The sequence below is a fragment of the Phyllostomus hastatus genome, unplaced genomic scaffold (genome assembly GCF_019186645.2).
Source record: "Phyllostomus hastatus isolate PE091 unplaced genomic scaffold, TTU_PhHast_1.1 phas_scaffold_78, whole genome shotgun sequence".
Lineage (NCBI taxonomy): Eukaryota > Metazoa > Chordata > Mammalia > Chiroptera > Phyllostomidae > Phyllostomus > Phyllostomus hastatus.
The window spans coordinates 26,022,096-26,038,967 of NW_025334041.1; positions in this window are offsets into that span (position 1 = coordinate 26,022,096).

The following is a 16,872-nucleotide window of genomic DNA, read 5'->3' on the forward strand; positions in this document are numbered from 1 at the left end:
CATATGTATTTTTGCTTTCTAGAATAGTATATTTTAATTATAAATACAGGAAAGACTTTACACTTTTGAATAACTGACCTATTGCGTCACTGTTTCCACCTAAATTAAAGATTCCTCGTTAATTAGGAAATTGCATTCTTTCTTGAAAAATAGTGATAAATGGCTTGCTTCTTTCCAATGACATTGTCAACATATTATGAACAGAAAAATGTCATAGATTAAAATGCATGAAGGTAAGAAAAATGCTGGTAAAATGCTAAGTTGTTGATTTGATTGCAGCATGGTTTCATAATAGAAATGTTATCTCTGGCCATTCCTAAACATAAGCATGGAACCACTTCAACACATTAGATTACAATAATTCTAAATTTATACCAAGCCATAGTCATAATATCAATACTTGATTTGGATTTAAAATAACCTACCTGTCCATATTTTAAAGACTTTGCCTTTGTTCATATCTACCATAGCCAACTTCAATCAGACATCTAAAGTGAATCTAAATGACCCACAGAAAGAACTACAGCAGTGAGCAAAGAAGGAGTTTTATTGTTGTATGGAAAATAATGTAATAATAATAATAATAATAATAAATAGTAATATAAGAATAAACACTGTTTCATGTACCCATAACTGTAAATCTACTTTTGCCCACCCCTGTAGTATGACCATAAAATTCTAGTTTCTGTTAATGATAAGTCATCATGACCTCTTTGGGGGTTCAGTCACCTTCTCTTTGCTAAAGAAATCTTGGTTGTCTCTTAACCTATATTCTCATGAAATAAGTATTGATTTTCATGGGTAAGGAATTCATTCTTAAACCAAATGTAAGCTGAAATAAACTAAACCCAATGACTACTTTCAAATGTCCATTTGCTGAGTTCTTAATATTTTATTCTTTTAAGGATTTCCAGGGGGACAATGGAGGCTTTAGGAAAATGTTCTGCTCAGTAAACTGGAAACCCCTTAGAAGGAGGGGTGGACTGCTTGCTGGGCTAGTAGAGCACTGTTCCACTCCTGTGCTAGCTGTGAGATAGGCCCCACTGCAGATCACCTCTCAGTGACAATCTCTGGAAAGTCTACATAAGACTTAATGTTAGTAATGCCCTCTTTACTGTGTGGTCCTGGCTAGAAGAAGACAACATTGAAAGCACAGTTCGGTGACATAGGAAATACCCTTTTCTCAGTAGCTTACATCTAGTCTGACTATGGGACAAGAATTGACCATTAGCTGATTTGAGGTAGAATCATATTATACATACTTTTTAGTTCATAAATGATAATGGACTATATTTTAGGTTTAAATGAGAACTTGGAGTTACTGGCCACATATGATTACTATGCAGCCCCATATGGAGAGAGAATGAGATAAAGAACCTACAGGCCTACAGAGCTACGAAAACCTCTCTCTTCTCATTTCATCCGCGTTTGCCAGGCCACTCATCCAAGGCCCATCCAAATGTAAGCAGCAGTCCAGGCTGTCAGTGTTAGCAATGAGGTCATGGCTGAAAGAGAACACTAAACAGATCTGCACTGATGTTCATCTTAAGCTGATTAAGCTCTCATGTAGGTGGATTCTTTATAGCAACAACAACAAAAAAGGCCTTGCCTGAATTCTTGTCCCTGGCAGATGCTTACAGTAAAACTCCTTACTGCTTGTGACAGCCTACGTGCGCCTTTGCACTAGGTGTTCCCTCTGCCTGAAAAGTTCTTGCCCCAGATAGCCACATGGCTTTCTCTCTCATCTCCATCGGGTCCTTCCTCAGATTTTACCACCTACATGGTGACAGCTTTTTTGAAAACTCTTTTTTTAAAATTGCAAGCACCCCCTAGGCATTCTCTACTCTCTTCCTTACTTTTTCCCCCCCTGAGCATCTGTCACCATTGTAACATATTATATATCATAATTATTTTTTGTTCTGTCTATCTAGAACAGGGATGTCAAACCCATTTTCACCAGGGGCCACATCAGCCTCATGGTTGCCTTCAAAGGGCTGAATGTAATTTTAGGACTGTGTAAATGTAACTACTGCTTAACAGTTAAGTGAAGTGAGAGCTCGGCACTATCGCCGGGTAGAAACAAGGTGCCAGGCCAGATAAAACAAGGTGGAGGGCTGGATTCAGCCTGCAGGCCTCATGTTTGCCACCTGTGACCTAGAATATAAGGGCCATTAAGGTAAGGTTTTTTACCTGTTTTATAACCACTGAATCTCCACAGTAGTGCTCAGTACATGGTAGACAATCAATATTTGCTCAGTGTTGTTGAAAGAGTAGCAAATTCTATCCAGTGAACTAAATTCTATCTCATGAATTAAAATTGTGTGTTTCATCAGAAAAAATATATAATAACAGGTATATCTCTGCTGCGAAGGCATAGCCACATAGTAGGCAAATGTTCCATGTGGCTACTGTAAACCACAGAGATATCTGCATCGTGGCTGACATTCAAAGAGAAAGCATATCTTGTATTATGGTCCTTATACCCACAAAGTGAAAAATATTAGTCTTTGGAGGCTCATCTAAGCTCGAAAGTAGAATTGGTAATGAAGAAAAGGCAGTTGAAATTTGCAGGAAAAAAATAACCAACTGAAATTGACCGAGAAGGACAGTTGAGAAGGATCAGTTAGGGAGTGACATCTGCTGATTTGTAGTTAGCTCTGTCTCACTGGTAGAAACAGATATTCTCAAGAGGCCTATATAAAGGAACTGAAAACAATTATATTTAATTAGGTAGAAAGGAACATTTCATGTAAATAATAAAAATTTTGCTTTCTTTTCCCCCAGCTTTGAGATGTAATTGAGATAAGATTGTGTAAGTTTAGTGTATATAATGTAATGGTATGATATAGGTTATCATGCAAAATGATTAACTCAGTAAAGTTAGTTAACACATCTGTCACTTCTCAGAGTTAAAAAAAATTTTTGTGATGAGAACTTTCGAAACCTATTCTCTTAGCAACTTTTAAATATACAACATAGTATTCTTAACTAGTCACCATAATGTACATTATATTCCCAGAATTTATTCACCTTAAAATTGGAAGTTTGTACCTTTATTTTAAAAGATTTTATTTATTTACTTCTACAGAGAGGGGAAAGGAAGGCGAAAGAGAGGGAAAGACATGTCAGTTTGTGGTTTCCTCTTGTGCGCCCCCCACTGGGGACCTGGCATGCAACCCAGGCATGTGCCCTGACTGGGAATCGAACCGGCAACCTTTTGGTTCACAGGCTGGTGCTCAATCCAGTGAGTCACACCAGCCAGGAAGAAGTTTGTACCTTTTGACTACCTTCACCCATTTATCCACATATAAGTGAGAACATATAGTATTTGTCTTTCTCCATCTGACTGATGCCACTTAGCATAATGTCCTCAAGATTCAGCCATGTTATCACAGATGGCAGGATTTCCTTTTTATGGCTGAGTGATATTCCATTGTATGTATTTACCACATTTACTTTAGCTATTTATGCACTGATGGACATTTAAGTTGTTAACATGCTTGGCTATTGTAATAATGCTGCAGTGAACATGGGGGTGCCAATCTCGCTTCAAGATACTGATTTCTTTTCCTTCAAATATATGCCTGAAGTGGAATTGCTAGGTCATATGGTAGTTCTATTTTTAATCTTTTAAGACCCTCCATGTTGTTTTCCATAGTGGCTGCACGCATTTCCATCCCCACCAACAGGGCTGCCTTTCCTCCACATTCTCGCCAGCACATGTTATGTCTTGTCTTTTCGGTAACAGTCATTCTTACAAGTATGAGGTGATATCTCATTGTGGTTTTGATATGTAGTTCCCTCATGATTGGTGGTGCTGAGCACCTTTTCATGTACCTGTTGAATATTTGAATATTTTCATGGGAAAAAATATCTGTTTGGATCCTTTAGTAATTTTTAAACTGGATTGTTTGTTTGTTTGTTTGTTTGTTTGCTATTGAGTTGTATGAGTTCCTTATATTTTGGGGGAACTAACCCTTTATCAGATATGTGCTTTGCAAATATTTCCCTTAGTCTGTGGACTGCCTTTTTCTTTTGCTGATCATTTCTTTTGCTGTGTAGAAGGCCTTTTCATCTGATGCGGTTCCACTGGTTTATTTTTGCATTTTGTTGTTTCTGCTTTGGGTGTCATAGCCACAGAATTTTTGCTAAGACCAATGCCAAGGAGCTTTTCCCATGATTTGTTTCTAAAAAAGTTCAGAAGAAACAGTAGAAGTAGGGGACGTTTTATTTTTAACTGGTAAATATAAAGAGTAAATATGCAATATTTCTACCAGGTTTGAGAACAGTGATGAGGATGGCCAGTTTTTCAGCTTTCATCTCCACACCAATTCCTGTTCCCAACTGTGATGCCAGGGGCACATCCCCTACGCTGATACACAAGTAGACTTTTATCAATTAACTAAAAGACCATATTGTGCAAAGCCAACATACTCAGAGGCTAAAGATGTGAGGGCCAAAGTACTGCAAACGTCGTCTTTCCATGCTGTGACATTCCACTTGTGTTAGTTCCAAACATGTCAACAGGACCCGAGAACAGTTGTAGTCCTATGAAGAGAGTGTGCTTGATTATCATGGTGTTACTTTTGAAATGCGAGTTGACAGTGATTGAATGTGTCAGGGATTAATTTCCTATGTGGCTGAATTTTCCTTTTGCCACGTGAGTGTGTTGAGGGACTGCTGTTAAAGTGCAGTCCCTTCATCACCAGTGCTTGACTAGAGAAGTTTCTTTGCATTTTAAACTTTTTGTAGCACACAATTTTCAGTGTTCTGCTCAGCATCTCATTGAAAAGGTCCATACTAATACATCTAATAGGCCTACATGAGAGTTGAATAGTAACAATACTACTAGCATCAGGCCTTAGTTAACTCCTCATGAGGTTACTTACTGAATGTCTTCATAGTGTCAGACACTGTTCCTTACTTTGTAGGGCATCCCTGTTCTCACACTTTTGTGAACCATAGTCAATCATAGGCAACAAGAGAGGCCTAAAATTAACAGTTAAAAAACCATGTCTAAACATATGTCGTTTATAGGAGAGATGCCAGTAATACAGAAGTGATGGGAAGGAAAGATAGGTTTTGAGGAAAAGCTTCAGAAAGAAGAGAGTGAAGGAGTTTATCACTAGGAATACATGGGCTATGTCAGGAGGTGATTGAAGAGTCTGCCTTGACTGATGGTTGACGGAAGATACATTTTTGTCTGCTGATGCCAGGTCATGGAGATTGCACTTTACTGAGCATGCAGTGGGAAGCTGCTGAAGGTTCTTTAGTGGGTGGAGAGAACATGAGGGCTCTGTGCTCTATGAAGATCAGTGCAAGAGTGGTTTACAACCTAGGTTGGAGGCTGCCAATGGGAAGATGATTTTTCAGGCTTTGGGAATGGTCCATGTGAATTTAAGTGGTGAGAGCTGTGGGGAGACAGAGGATATGGAGAGGAGGAAAAGATGCGAGTGATGCTCCTTCTCAGCTTCTGGAATTTGAACACAGGAGGTCGGGCAACTCTGAAGGTCCAGGCTTGGATGCTTGCAAGGATAGCATTGCTTTTACCAGGAATAGGGCAGCCAGGAGGAAGAGTAGGTTTGGGGAGAAGATAATGAATTTAGCTATGAATGACACCACCAGAGGATATTTAGGTGGAGGCAGGGGTTTTTTTTTCCTTTGTTTTTCAGAGATATAATTGACATTCAGCACAGTTTATGTTTAAGGTAGACAGCATAGAGACTTCCGGCAAGATGGAGGCATAGGTGGATGCACCGTACCTACACACACAACCAAGGTTGGAACAACAACAATGTAGAGGCAGAATAACACCCAGAACTGACAGAAAATTTATCTGAATGGAAGTTGGACAGCCAAGAAGTTGAAATAGACCCTTTTATCCAGACTGGTAGGAGGGGCGGAGACAAGCAGCCAGGCGTGGGGCGCAGCGTGGAGAATTGGGTGCATAAGGCAACCGGAAGCGTGTAAAGCATCTGGGGTGTGCAAGATCGCAGCAGGTGGACCCTGAGTACACAAGCGGCAGCTGGCAGACCCAGTGAGGTGGTGATTGTGGAGCAGGGCAGAGTGTGCAACCAAGGATCCCAGGGAAGGGACTGAGGTCCCACAGAGAACGGAGCTACCACCATTGTTCCCTTTCGACTCCACCCTCACATACAACGTCACAATCTAGTGACTGGGGTGCCCAGCTCTGGTGAACACCTAAGGCTGTGCCCCTCACCATAACAGGAGCAACCAGACCAAAAAAAAAAAAAAAAAGGCTCAAACAGAAGAACAAATCAGTGCCCCAAAACTCATCCTTTTGAGTGACTAAGAGATAGCTAACCTATCAGATGCATAGTTCAAAACACTGGTGATCAGGAAGCTCACAGAATTCGTTGATTTTGGTCACAAATTAGATGAACAAATGCAGGTTACCATAAAAGAAATGAAGGAAAATGCACGGAGAACCAATAGTGATGGGAAGGAAACTGGGACTCAAAACAATAGAGTGGACCAGAAGGAAGAAAGAAACAACCAAACAGGAAAGAATGGAGAAATAAGAATTTTTAAAAAAAACGAGGAGAAGCTTAGGAACCTCCAGGACATCTTTAAACATTCCAACATCTGAATTATAGGGGTACCAGAAGGGGAAGAAGTAGAGCAACAGATTGAAAATGTATTTGAACAAATAATAAAGGAGAACTTCCCCATTCTGGCAAAGGAAATAGACTTCCAGGAAGGCCAGGAAGCTCAGAGAGTCCCAAAGAAGTTGGACCCAAGAAGAAACACACCAAGGCACATCATAATTACATTAGCCAAGGTAAAAATGAAGGAGAGAATCCTAGAAGCAGCAAGAGATAAGGGGACAGTAACCTACAAAGGAGTTCCCATCAGACTGTCAGCTGATTTCTCAGAAGAGACCTTACAGGCAAGAAGGGGCTGGAAAGAAGTATTCCAAGTCATGAAAGACAAGGACCTATATCCCAGATTGCTCTATCCAGCAAAGCCTTCATTTAGAATGGAAGGGCAGATAAAGTGCTTCTCAGATAAGGTCAAGTTAAAGGAGTTCATCATCACCAAGCCCTAATTTTATGAAATGTTACAGGGACTTATCTAAGAAAAGAAGATACAGAAAAAACATGTATAGCAAAAGGACAGCAAACTCACAATTATTAACAACCACACCTAAAGCAAAACCAAAAGAAACCAAGCAAACAACTAGAACAGGAACAGAACCACAGAAATGGAGATCACATGGAGGATTAGCAACAGGGGAGTGGGAGGAGGAGAGAGGGGGAAAAGGTACAGAGAATAAGTAGCATAGATTGTAGGTAGGAAATACACAGGGGGAGGGTAAGAATAGTATGAGAAATGTAGAAGCTGAAGAACTTATAAGCATGACACATGGACATGAACTAAAGGGGGGAGTGGGTAGGGGAGGGTGTACAGGGTGGAGGGGAGTGAAGGGGGGAAATGGGACAACTGTAATTGCATAATTAATAAAATATATTAAAAAAGGTAGACAGCATAAAGATGTGACTGACATTTATTGTGAAATGATGATTCCCACAGTAAGTTTAGTTAATATCCATAATCTCACATAGATACAAGAAATAGAGAGAAAAAGTGTTTGGAGGCAGTTTTAAAATGATAGTGACGTTGAGATATGGATTTGGGGGTTATCCTTGTATGTATGGTAGTTAAAGCCATGGACACAAATGAAGCTGGCAAGGGAGAAAAGCATAGAAATAAAGAAAAAAGAGGATCAAGGGGAAAAAAATGAGAAACTATACATTAGTGGGAGGGGAAAGAGTTAAACAAAAACAACAATAACAACAACAACCAATAACAACAACAACAAACACTAGTAAAGAAGGTCAAAGAAGCACTTCCTAATAAAACAGAGTTTGGCATCTTGGCAGATAAGTATGGTAGATGCCTTGTGGGTACCCAGTAGCTCACGGTCCTCTTCTCTGAGAACGAATCCTCTCCCAGCACACAGAGGGCTTGGGCCTGATCGCTATGTCTGTACGGAATAACCTCTTTCCTCTGGCTGTGGATGGTTTGACCTGAGTCTACAACTGACCAATGCTGGACCAATCAAATTTCTCCCCTGGAATTTGGAATTAGGAAGTACAATATCCTTCTACTGGGGGCATGACCTGGGTGAGCACAGAAACCTGTGCACGGGGTGGCCGTCCTTTGTCACAGGCACAGAGAAGCACAGGAAACCTGCCTCCTGCGAGAAAAGAACCAAGTGACTCGCAGGAAATAGAAATGAGAGCAGGTGATGTGGGGGCAGGGGAGGGAGAGGGCCTGAGAATGTGTTTATTTTCCCATGATGACTGTTTTCTGTCTTGTCTGTCTTCCTCAATCCTCTGAAACCATCTCCACACCTGCATCCCCCCGACGTAACCTCAGCATATTTATTCCTACTAACAGATTTACAAATCTTCCTCTCTTCCCTCCTTGGGGACTTCATTTCTTCAGTTATTCCCTTCCCTCTTGTCCATCATCCACTTTTTGATCATTCCTAATATGTATGAACATATTCCATCCCAACATTAAAAAAACAGCAAAACGAAGATTTTTATGTTGTCCCTTTCCACCCGCAGTTCCACATTTCTGATCCCTTCCCAGCAGCCCTGCCTTTTAAAAACCTTTTAGTTTTTCAATTACATTCAACTCAATATTACATTAGGTTTAAATGTATAGCACAGTGGTTAGCCATTTATATAATTTACAAAGCCATCTCCCCAATAAGTCTCATACCCACTTGACACCACACACAGTTATTACAGTATTATTGACTCTGTTTCCCTCCTGTGACTATTTCGTTACTGCCAATTTGTGCTTCTTAATCCCTCCACCCCTTTCACCCACCCCCCCCCCCCATTCCTCCCACCTGGCAAGCGTCAGTTTGTTCTCTGTGTCTGTGATGGAGTTGTCTGCGAGTCACCTCTGACTTCCTGTTCAGCCTACTCCAATCTGGCTCCGACACCATCGTGCCACTGACAGCTGCCAGTCCGTGTTGTCAACAGCCCCCGCTTGCCAGACCCCGAGGATGTTCCTTGGACCTCGTCCTACCCTTGGTAGGGTAGCTTTCAAGAGAGTTGGTCAGGCTCAACTTTTCAAACAAATATTTCCTTTTGCTGTCCAGGACACTGCAACTACCTGGTCTGTCTCCTACTTTAGCCACTGCTGTTCGGTGTCCTTCGGTGGACTTTCTCCTTTAGCTTCCTCTAAAAATGAGGCTCTGTTCTCTGCTTTCTTCATGGTAAATTCACTTTGTTGGTAATCTCAGCCATTCTCATGGCTCTCAATATACCAGATGCTGGCAACTGCCAAATCTTTTCAGTCCAGACATTTTCTCCAAATTCTGTATTTAGATATCCAGTTGCCTGTTTGACATGTCAAGTCTCCAAGAATATCTGAAATTAATATTTCTGAAACAGAGCTAAATTTTTAATTTCTATACTCCTGTGTTTCCTCCATCAAAAAGAGATCCTATATTTTTTCCCACTTCAGTAAATGGTATCACCATCCACCCAGTTATTCTAAACAAGACAACCTGAGCACTCTTCTTCATTTTTTATTCTTTCCTTTCCCTCCTAACTCCAACTCATCATCTAGTCCTATCATTTATGCCTCATACATGTGTCTAATTCACCCACTTCTCTCCATCTCCTCTGCTACTGCATTAATCCAAACCACCCTCATGTTTTACCTGGGCTATTGCTATAGCTACCAGCTGGTCTTCAGCTTCTACTCTTAATCTCTTTTCTGCTTATCAGTCAGGATAAACCTGGAACTATGTTGGACCCTGTTGTTTCCTGCTTAAATCAGTTCCGTGTGTTCCAATTACTTTGCAATACAATCCAAATTCCTTAAAATAGCTTGAAAGGTCTGGCCTGCTGTGGCTTCTATCTCCTCCTTGACCTAGTCTTGCTCTGTGTTACCCTTTAAGTTCCAGCCACAGTGGCCTCCTTTCATTTCCCCTGAGACACCCCTGCAGGGCCTTCAGATAGGTGTGTCCTCAGCACAGACGCCTCCAGTTCTGAGTGGCTTCCTCACATTCTTCGGGTCTCAGTTTAAATGTCACATCCTCAGAGTATCCTCTGAGTCCTCACTCATCACTAACAACCGACAATAATCTGTCATTAAGCCACTTTGTTTCATTTGTAGTGCTCATTACAAGTTGTAAATATACATTTGTTTCTATGCTTATGGTAAGCCTTCCCCACTAGGTTGAACAGTCTCCAAAACCAGGGGCCTTGTTTCTTCTGTTCACTACTTGATCGTGTAACACCTTGCCAGTGCTTAGAATGGATTAGGTGCTCTATAACTGTTAAGACTTTATTGGTTACTGATAGCTTCCTAGGTCCTGATTCCAATCCTTGAGCATCCTTATTACACTTTCTGTGGGGAGTTTCCTATAGTCTATCTTAAAATCCTCCTTGTTTCAGTTTAACTTACAGATTTATGTTCTTATAATTAAAAGGTTGAGTGCTATAGTTTTTAAAAGAATGAGGTGATCAGCAATGTCGAATGTTGTTAAATGGGTAAGAAGGTTAAGGGCTAAGCAAAGGTCATTAGATCTCATCACAGGTAGTCTTCAAGTCACTAGTGTCTGTAAAATATGGCTCGTGGAAGCCAGAGGCTAGTTGGTTTGATGAGAAGGGTGTGAAGGCAGATGCAACCAACGTAGAATGTGCTTTTTGAGAAATCTGACAGAAAAAATAAGTCATGAAATAAAAATGGGATCTTGGGATTGAACAGAGTCCAAGAAAGTATATGTTTGTCTAGTTTTAAAGGAATGGAGGAGAAATGACTATTGATAATGTCTATGAGCCAAAGGAGAAAAACATGAAAAAAGCAAGGTTTGAATGGGGAGAAGGATTAGTAGATTTAGCTTCTGCAGGACAGTACAGGATTTGATCAAGAGCACAAGTTTGACAACAAGGGACAGTGTTTCCCCCTCCACTGCAGGAAGACGGGAAGATAAGAGGGTGAAGGTAAAGAAAAATTTTGAACTGAGCAAAGGAAGGTTGAGCGTGGCCACTTCCGGAAGTAGCAATGCCACCTACAACTGGTTGTCCTGGGGAAGGTCAGAATCTCCTGCGAGGCTTTTCCAAACCACACCTCTCTGCCTTGACTCCCTCCCCTCCCTGCCCAAGACTTAGGTGCTGTCCTCAGTCACTACCATGGAGACTCACTGCTGCTGAAGGGCACAGTGGCCGGTGGGAATGTCCCTTACTTCTTAGGTGGGATGGGACAGAAAAAAGCTGCAATCACTGAGAAGTGTAGTCAGAAGGAAATATGGGAGTCGGAAGAGCTCTGACATCATGAGGAATCTGACAAGGATGCAGAACCATGTTTTTCAAACAAGCAGATGACTGGATATCTTGGGGCCCTTGTTAAAAAATATAAACTTCAGCCCTCTTCCAGGGCAAGTCTATTCAGCAGGTGTGAGAGTGGGGGGCAGGAGTGCCTAAGTTTTAACAAGTTCCCCGGGTGATCTTTGTGACTGGGCAAATATGGAAAACAGTAGATTCAAAATGAATAAAAGTTTACCAAATTTAATTGCAGGCCCAAAATATTTTTTCAATTCTTAGCGAAATACAAAGAAATATTGATAACTGACATCAGTTCATGGAAATTACCCTGGGAAAACAGTTTTCAAAGAATTGGTGTCTAATTCTATGCTTCCAAATAATCTACAGAGACACTTAAAGTGTAAGACTAGTGTATGGATACTTCTTCGTTATAGAGAATGTCAGTGAGAAGAACGTAAATGGAGTCAACGGGCTAACAGCTATTATTTATAAGATAACAAGTTAGATATTTTAAAGCATGTTCTGCTTCTAGTTTGCTTAGCTCCCAGATTAATAAACTAAACATAATAAAATCTAGGAATGTAACTTGATCTTATCCATTCCTAACATTCTTAAAGGAGATATTTAACACACTGGCAGGAGAACTACTGAGAGTAGATTCAGTTTAAAATATTTTTTCCATTCCCTCCCAGAAAGGGTGATTTGTATTGATATACAACAGTCGGGCCCCAGACCACTTTCTAGACCACAAGGCCTCACTAATTTGTACCAGTTTTCCTTTATTCTAGTTAGCCCTGGCCATCAGGTATAAATTAGTCCTGAATCAATATTAGCTGATACTTCCCCAGGTGTGGGAAGTGTGGAAACCTGATCACATGAGCAAATATAGCCCTTCCTGGCTACATTTAAAATAAGATGGCTGTTATTATATCGTATGGGGGTAAGGTTTTTAAACAAATCTCATGCCACCTTAATTTGCATCAACTTGATGTCCTGATATCAAGAGTCAGACTCCATTCTCAGGTATTACAATCTCCCTACCACCCTTTACACTTCCTTTATTCCTTCAGGGAGACTTCTCCTGCCATTCCTGTGCTCACCTCCAGCCATGCTGTGTGCCCCACATCCTCTTTCATTTCTGGTACTACTTATGGGGTCGAGTGGATGCAGCGAAGGGGACTTAATGTGCATACGTGCTTTCATCGCTCGCCTTGGGTGGAGCAGTGTCCTAAATAAGCTTCAGCTTTACCTCAGCGCCATTACTCAACAAGGTATATATACAAGCGTCACTTAATGACATGAAAATAAACAAGGCATTTAAACTTGTTATTGAGAGAAGAAGCTTCAGCTGCCCTTTTCCCTTCCTCATGGGCCAATCTCACTTCACTTGTCCTCAGAAACTCTTAAGGGGTTTCCTTTAAAGGAAATCAGGCAGAGGACCAGTGCCTTATTTTTGAAAGGATTGGTTCCTTTGTTAATTATCAATGACAAGGAATCTCATCCTTTCTCTCAACACTTCCAAGTTACAGCTACTTGAGGTGTAGCCATACATTTAATACACTCATAAATATTGAAAACATATGTTAAGTATTTAGCCATAGATGAAAACAGAAACAAATGTTCAAAATTCCAACAAAATGGTGTGGCTCTACATGGTTTTTCTCTTCTGTATCCTGAGTTTTACAGAAAGGTCATATTATGTTGAAAGCATTGCCATAGCTATAACCTTTCTGTTTGCAACAATTTTGTGCAGTAGTTAGGACACAGACACTACTTCCATTTTACAGATGGAGAAACCAAGGCCTGCAGCATTGGCTGGCAGCACAGTTGCCACAGGAGAGATTCAGAACTGGAAATCAGGTCTCTTGACTCCAGGCCCAGTGTTTTCCCTCACTATAAAAATCACCTTGATTGCAAGAGAGTCAGGGATATGATCCCCTGCTAATAGTGAGCATGAGTCTTTTCCATCCTTAGTCTTTGAAGGGCTTATGAGTTAATGTGTATGGGAGAGAGGACACTTCCTGCCTGAGAGATTGATTACCTACATTCAGGGCAACCTGCTGATGCACTCTGATAGGAGAAGGACCTGTCTAAAGGTCCCAATTTGCTTTAAACATCCAGAGTTCCTAATAGGAAGACAGGGTGTGGTAATTACATATCTTGCTTTTGAGTTATCTTCTCCATATCCTCACCCTCTCAGACATCTTTCAAACATTGGTAATTATACCTTTGAGAACCAAAGCCTACAAACCCATAAGCCACACAGATGACATACTAAAATGCACTCAAATGTAAGGCTGAAGGAAATCTCAGTGCTGCTGGACTTACATTAAAAGAAAAGTGCTTAGAAAAGAGGTAGCCTTTATTTCTATGTCACTGCCATACTCTACTACATAGGTGTGAAATTGTGTCTTGTTGATCTGCGGGGGGTGCATATTACCGTATTTTTCAGATTATAAAACACACTTTTTTTACCACATTTTTTACTTCAAAATTTTTCCCCTATTTTCCTCCTCTAAAACCTAGGTGTGTCTGGGGTCTGCACTATAAGACACACCTAGGTTTTAGAGGAGAAAAATAGGAAAAAATTTTTGAAGCAAAAAATGTGGTAAAAAAAAGTACGTCTTATAGTCTGAAGTATGCTAACTAGTTTACCTCTAAAATTAATTAGGGGCTTAAAAATAGACTATAAGTACGTGTGTAGATTATACAGCCATATGAATAAAACCAAATGCAGTAGTCTGACATTGGAAAATGGATCCAAGTTAATGAAATCAACCTGAAACAATGAAGGAACTGCTTCTAAGCAAGATGAAGAATATATCAAGAAATAAGTACAACACAGAAAAGCAGTTGTTCTTGTCATATGGCTTATAAGTGCATCCTGAGTTAATAACATCATAATTTCTTAAGACTTCAGCAAGTTCTTGCTATAGGGGCAGCAACATAACAATATATAATGTATGGTGGAATTTCCCACCATATGTATCACTGGCCAGACTAGTGGTAATATGTCCTCTCTAATTTGGGGTGCCACAGTTTAGAAGGGTCTGAACATTTAGAGAACTATGAAAATAGGCTCAAGAAAAAGTCAAATGAATTATGCCATTTTATTTGACTTGGAGAAGCAGTTCAGAGGGCCTAGTAATAGTCTTCAGGTATATTCAGCGCCATAAATATTGATGTGAGGGTATTTTTTCATTGTAGAAAGAACGTAAGGAAATGTTACAGATTTGAGAATGAGTACATAGAAAGAACTAGCCTATGTTCAGCACCTATGCTGTTCTGGGCACTCTGTGTACATCACCTCCTGGAATCTTCACAGAAACCCTGCAGTGGATCCTCATAGAAACTGAGAATGAGAGTAATAAAGACAAAGATCAGAGTCCTTTATCTGGTATTTGGTCCTAAGGTCTGCTTACCTCCAAGCCCTGTGCTCCTAACACCATGTCTCTGTAATACTACATTGGGTGGAGTTACAGAATTCTCTTCCCTCTTTAAATTAATGAAGAGTTTCTAGAGACATATCTGGGATAATGATATAGTATGCATACCTAGAAATAGGAAAATGAACTAAATTTCTCTGAGGCCACCTTCAGCAGTTATTTTAGATTAAAATTCAAATCAATAGAGGTTTAGTCCAAGGCTTTTACTGGGCACATCATCATCATTATTTAATAATTAAAGATCCAAGACCTAGGGCATGAGTAAGACTTTAAGTGTTTATAGTTAAAGTTTTCTCCACCTACTTGAATGTCCAACAATAAGGAACTGGCCCAATACTTAAAATTCCATTGTATGGTATATGTTTCCAACTGAATTTAAATATATATTTACATATGCATGAACAAAAACAACCGGGAAAATATGTACCAAAGAATTAACAGTGGTTTCCTGTGGGAACTGGGATAATGGATGACTTTTATTTTCATGTCTGAGCTTCTCTAAAACAAACAGGTCTTGTACATATATATATTACTAGGAAAAAATGCTTTGCATGCACACATTGCACAATTTTCTGCAAAAGTTTTACAATTTAGAAATAGAATAACAATGTATTGTGATTGTGATTATGTACGGGATAAGGGAAATTTACTAAATAGCGTCAAGCCCATTGGTGGCAGCAAACTGTCAGTGTGCCCATCAATGGAAATGAAATTGTCCCTTCTTGTAATTTCTCATGCTAAAATTATTACATATTGCTCCTAGAGTCCTTTTAGCCCCTGGCCTACAATCCCCTACTCAGAAGGTGCACAGAAAACACACATCTAAGCAAATGACAGCTAAGTCAAGCTTATGCACTGTGGGTGTAAGATAGAGGTAATAATCATAGCTAGCTCATGGGGTTCTCAAAAGATGTAAATAAAGTACTGCTTCTAAAATTTCTAGCACAGTGCCTGGCACATAGTTAACATTTACTGAGTGCTTACTGGACTGGTAATTATGTTCTTACTGATAAGCTAAAGAATGGAGTAATTCTACAGAGGAAGGTGGTTATTGATCTAGGAAGTTCGTATCAGCCACCTGGCACACATTTTATTTTAAATAGCCTTACAATTAATGTAGGTGGTGTCCAAAGGAATCTCTGGCACATTATAATTATGTAGTACATTTCATTAACTACACTTGCCAATTTTAATGACTAAAGAAATCAGGAAATGAAGCCATGATATAGTTCAGTTTTTAGAAATCATTTTGCTTATGTTTATATTACCAAGATGATTGAAATGTAAAAAGAATTAGCATGCTACAACTACATTGTTACTTGTCTTCATCTAAAAATTTTTATTTGTAATTAAAAGAGCTTTTAATTTAGATATGTCCTTTATATGTAATGCAAACAAAAAGCACATCTAAAATTCTTCCTTGAAAATACCATCAATGTTTGGAGACTGTATTGGTCAATTCAAGCTGCTATAACAAAAATACCATAGACTGAGTGGCTTAAACAACACACATTTATCTCTCATAGTTCCTGAGGTTAGGAAGTCCAAGATCAAGGTGCTGACAGTTTTGGTGTCTGGTGAAAACCTGCTCCCTGGTTCATAGACGGCTGTCTTCGCGCTGTCTTCACATGGTGAATGGGGAGAGAGAACTCACTAGAGTCCCTTTTACAAAGGCACTGAGCCCATTTATGAGGTTCCACACTCATGATCTAATCACCTCCTATAGGCCCTACCTCATTGTACCATCATATTGGCAGGGCGTAGGATTTCACTATTCGAGTTTGGCAGGGGACACAAACATTCAATCTGTAGCAGAAACATGAATGCACTTGTTTAAATTATTTTAACAATCTACATTAGAGGAAACTGGAATGGTTAAATGTTCCACATTTTTTAAGTACAGGTCCTATTTCTAGATGAAGATACATTAACCCAATGATTTCAAAGAATATGGCTTGGGTCTACTATCACTTTTCAAGATCAAGAATAAAAACCTCAGTTACCTACTAAGTGAAAGACGCAACAATTATAACTGGTAAGAAGTGGTTCAGAAGTAAGGGTGGGATTTTAAACAATTAGACTTAGACTTGTCCCTCACTCTGACTGGG